Source organism: Lathyrus oleraceus, chromosome 4 (genome assembly GCF_024323335.1).
Source record: "Lathyrus oleraceus cultivar Zhongwan6 chromosome 4, CAAS_Psat_ZW6_1.0, whole genome shotgun sequence".
In the NCBI taxonomy this organism is placed as follows: Eukaryota; Viridiplantae; Streptophyta; class Magnoliopsida; order Fabales; family Fabaceae; genus Lathyrus; species Lathyrus oleraceus.
The window spans coordinates 109681949-109687441 of NC_066582.1; the positions used below are offsets into that span (position 1 = coordinate 109681949).

At 36.0% G+C, this 5493-nt stretch overlaps 1 pseudogene; it reads left to right on the forward strand.

The window, feature by feature from the left end:
• The first annotated feature begins 2418 nt into the window (after nucleotides 1–2418).
• LOC127136250 (delta-aminolevulinic acid dehydratase, chloroplastic-like) lies at nucleotides 2419–3371 on the forward strand (annotated as a pseudogene).
• The last annotated feature ends 2122 nt before the right edge of the window (nucleotides 3372–5493 follow it).

Sequence of the window (5493 nt, forward strand, 5' to 3'; positions counted from 1 at the left end):
TTGTTGATCCTATATCCTTTGACCTCTAATTCCAGTTTGTATTTGGTGCCCTTAAACCAACATCCGGTTTTCGCAGTCATTTTCAAGTCCAATTGTTGTTGGCAAAATCCGCTAAAAGTTGGTTATAATCCATTACTTGCGGTTAAAAGTCCAACCTGTTGTTCAGTGCTATTCATGTCATATATGAACCTGTTGTTGAACTTTTTTCCATTATCAGGTCATATATGAACCTGTTGTTCAGTGTTATTCAGGTCATATATGAACCTGTTGTTGAACTTTTTTCCATTATCAGGTCATATATGAACCTGTTGTTAAACTTTTTTCCATTATCAGGTCATATATGAACCTGTTGTTCAGTGCTATTCAGGTCATATATGAACCTGTTGTTGAACTTTTTTCCATTATCAGGTCATATATGAACCTATTGTTCAATACTATTCAGGTCATATATGAACCTGTTGTTGAACTTTATTCCATTGTCAGGTCATATATGAACCTGTTGTTCAATACTATTCAGGTCATATGTGAACCTGTTGTTGAACTTTATTCCATTGTCAGGTCATATATGAACCTGTTGTTCAATACTATTCAGGTCATATATGAACCTGTTGTTGAACTTTATTCCATTGTCAGGTCATATATGAACCTGCTGTTCAATGCTATTCAGGTCATATATGAACCTGTTGTTGAACTTTATTCCATTGTCAGGTCATATATGAACCTGTTGTTGAGCTTTAGTCAGGTCATATATGAACCTGTTGTTGAGCTTTATTCCAGTATTACCAGATTCTTGATATTCCCCAGCATTGTCAGGTCATATATGAACCTGTTGTTGAGTTTTATTCCAGTATTATTAGGTCATATATGAACCTGTTTTAAAGAGTCTTTCTCTATAATTGTTTTAGTGTCATCAGGTCATATATGAACCTGTTGTAGAAATTTTCATATTCGGGTTTAGTAAGTCATATGTGAACTTACTACCGAAATCTCTTGTATTCTAAGTATCGTTTATAAAATTTCACTTTGAGTACTCCCCGGTGTGTGTCTGACTCTCCAGCAGGATTTGTTTTCCCCAGCAAGTTTGTTTTTACCATTTGTCTGTCTCCCTGTGGACCATCCGCATTCCCCACAGATTTGGTCTGCCTAGTAGCATCTCCTGTTAAGGGTTCACCATATCCCTAGCAGATAAAAATTACAAAAAAAAGGAGAAAGTCTTGTATCCATGCATATCATATCATAGCATTTGCATTTTTCAGGATCAAAATCCGGGTCTTCTTAGTATTTAACTATCTCCCACTAGGATCATATGAAGAGTGTCCTGCTTCATATTCTCTAGTTGAAGATACTTAAATAGGAGCAACTGTCATACCCCAATTTTGACCCTGAATCGCTGATTCAATACATTCATCATAGCTATTGCATGTCTACATAGCATACCATGCATTCCATACCGCATAATGCCTAGAATATCAATCGAAATAATTTTTTTGGAATTACAGACGAACCGGTTGAGTTAATCAACGGTTGTGCGTTAAATCAGTGAACGAAAACTTTTAAAATCAAGCTTCTAGGCATCAATTCTATTAATCTACGTTTCGCGTAGTTTAATCTGGTATGCTCGATTTATTTTTCAGCTAATGTTTCGGCCATTTTCTGATCAGCTCAAGCCTGTTTAACCGATCAAAATTTATTTTAAAATTAAAAGAAACGCTGTATTTTTCCAATAAGTTTATTTCACATTGATCATTTTGGTGCATTTATTTTAATTTTTCGAGCATTTTTGCGCACATCTTTTATTCATTTTGAGTCCGTTTATTTATATATTTTTTTTAACACATTCACAAGAAATAAATAGGATTATTCATATTTTCATTTCAATTTTATTTTGATTATCTAATTAAAAAATATTAAATAAAAATAATTAAAATATTTATTTATTTTATTTATTTTTATTTAACAAAAAAACGTATATTTATTTTTGTATATTTAATTTTTAAACTAATTTTATCAATTAAAATGATTAAAAGGGACATTTTGGTCTTTGTGTGTCAAGAGAACCCTAGAAATCCTTACTATTTAAGCTAATGCCATTAGCTCATGAGAAGGAACCCAACTGATGCCTAAGCGGCATACCTACTCCCTCAAGCTAAGACCTACCACCTAATCCTCACTCTCATTAAGATCTCTCTCTCTCTCTCTCTCTCTGAAAACGTGAGAAAAAACTTCTTCACTCCACGAAACCCTAAATTCGCCCACCTCCTTCTTCTTCCTCCGTGAGTATCAACAACTTCACCGCCCACGATTCACCATACGTCTCCGCCTCCTTCGTCATCCACCACCACCAAATATCTCCAAACTCCCTCATCCTCACAATCTACACCGCAAACCCAACCATCACCGGCGATTTTCACCACTTTCTCTCACAATTCCAAACCTTAATCTCCCAATCATCGTCATTATGGCTTCTTCAACCATTCCAAACACACCCTTAACCTTGAATTCCCACACCTTTGTTGATCCCAAATCACCATTGACGTTATCCAACTATCTTAGCTTTTTCTTCATCAAAGCGCCGACAACCTCCATGTCTTTTCACGGTCAGAGCAAGTGACTCCAATTTCAAAGCCGCGGTTGTTGCCGGTAAAGTACCGGAAGCACCTCCAGTACCGCCTACACCGGCGTCACCACCTGGAACCCCAGTCGTTCCTTCACTTTTAATTCAAAGGTGTCCCCGCCGTAATAGAAGATCGCCTGCACTTAGATTGGCGTTTCAGGGAACAACTCTATCACCTGCGAATTTTGTACATCCACTGTTTATACATGAAGGTGAGGAGGATACCCCTGTTGGGGCGATACCTGGATGCTACAGGTTTGGTTGGAGACACGGACTTTTGGAAGATGTTGCAAAAGCACGGGATGTTGGTGTTAACAGTGTTGTGCTCTTCCCCAAAATTCCAGATGCTTTGAAGACCCTCACAGGAGATGAAGCATATGATGGGGATGGTTTAGTGCCTCGGTTTATACGGTTGCTCAAGGATAAGTACCTTGATCTTATTATTTACACAGATGTTGCATTAGATCCTTATTCGTCAGATGGACATGATGGCATAGTCAGAGAAGACGGAGTTATTATGGATGATGAGACTGTTCATCATCTTTGTAAACAAGCTGTAGCCCAGGCACGGGCTGGAGCAGATGTTGTCAGCCCCAGCGATATGATGGATGCTCGGGTAGGAGCGATGCGAGTAACTCCCGATGCTGGAGGCTTTTAGCATGTTTCTATTATGTCATATACTGCAAAGATCACCTCTCAACAATCTCCTTTTATCGTCGGAAAGCTGCTACTCCAACAACAAACACGAGAAACCTAGGTTGGTCTTTCACATGTTTAATACTTTCGACTTGTTTGTTGCTGCTGCCAATACTTTCAACTTGTTTGTTCGATTCAATTATGCATTCTTGTTAAGATCTGGTTATTGGATTCATAGCAATATAATGAGTTTGATTTGAAAATAGCATACTGCTGCCATGATCTGGTTCATATGTTGTTGTTTCACTTGTTTGGTTTGATGACTGCAGTGTGCTGATGTGCTTGAGACAGGTTTTAAAGGTTTGGATTGATGCAAGTTGGACCTTACAAGTTTGGTTTGAGTTTAGAACATGTTTGTTGCAGGTTCATAGGTCACATCAGTTATGCAACCAGTTCCTTGTTCTGGTTTAGTAAGTTGACTTGGTTTTGATTTGTGGTGATGCCGTTAATTTGTAATGTAGCTATAGTGTTTGTGTTGTGCGTGTGTGATAGCAAATGACTGTGAGAATTAAATTGAAAATAGTGTGTTGTGTACAATATTGATGTGTGGTTATGTTGATTGTTATGTGAAAGTTTATGATGTACTGCATAAGAAGTGTGTATACCGTATGTGTGTGTTGCTATTTGTCATAGTGTGAGTATTCTCATAGATATGCCTAATGGTGATTTTATTTAAAAATCCAACCTTTTAAACCATTCCAAATTATAAAAAAAATTAATTAGATTATTTAATTCATATAACTAATTATTAATCGCCAAGATGAGTAATTAAGGTCATTGTTTTATTTTGATCATAAATTAAATTATTTTTTCAATTTTAATTTATTTTAAAATTCAATTCATTTTAAAACCACTTATCATAAATTAAATTATTCTTTCAATTTTAATTTATTTTAAAATTCAATTCATTTTAAAACCACTTATCATAAATTAAATTATTCTTTCAAATTTTAATTTATTTTAAAATTCAAATCATTTTAAAACCACTTCAATTTCAATTTAAATCATGTCTAAATTCAATTCATTTTAAACCATTCCGATTTCAATTTAAATCTTGTCTCAATTTATTTGAATTAAACCTTGATTAGGTACCAATTGACCTCTCTTAAACCAAGTGCAATATTCAAACCTTTTTTTCTAAATAAAATTAGAAGAAAAAGATTATCCTGGATGGAATATCCAGTTATAATCCCGAATATTGGGCTCAAGCTGTAAGAGCTTGTAAGCCATAGATATTCGTCTTCCCTCCAAACATCCGTAAATGTTCGAATCATTTTAAAATGGGAAAGAAACAGACTGCCTGGGTGGAATGTCCAGACGTAGTCCCGGACCAAGCTGTAAGAGCTTGCAAGTCATAAGTGCTCGTCTTTCAAACTCCAAAATATTTAATTCCCATCTTAACCTCTTTCAATAAAGATGGAAATGGAACATGGTGTATACCGTGCACTCCTGAGATTAAGATTCGAGGTGGATGCCTCGCCTTTCTTAGCTCTCGCCATTGTCTAAAATTGTCAATGCGGTTTCTTCAAACCCTTTCTCAATCAAACCTAAAAATACTTAATCTCTATTAAACACTTTTGCCAATAAAGATGGAAATGGAACATGGTGTATACCGTGCACTCTTGAGACTAGGATTCGAGATGAATATCTCGCTCATCCAAGTTCTCGCCATTACTCAAAATACATCCAACCAATCAAACTCTTTCTCGCCGCCGTGCGATTAATCAAAAACCTTTTTCATAAACGAAAGATATATTGTCTTAAAGTGATGCAAAACCATGTTTCGGCCACGATTGTTGAGTCGAGATAAGTGACGCTTTTCCGAATGTAGATTTATAAATCCGTTCGATGTGTGGTATGCGTCCACTCCTCATCTGTTTTGGGTAAAACAATGTTTTCGTCGATTAATACAATATAGCTTTCGCTAAAATCGACCAACAAACAAACATTTTTCTACCCAGAACTACGTAAGCCTTGATTTCTCTTTTGAGATACGTAGGAGCAGGATTTTTAAATCTTGTCAGGCCCACTAATAAAATCTTAGGTTTACTCCTTCGTAAAAAAAAATCCAAAAGCATTCTCTTCCTTTCTTTCTTTCCCACCTAACAATTCGAAAAGCCTAACATTTTAACTAACACTAACACACACAACTAACCTAATGGTTCCCGTTGAGTACAACGGAC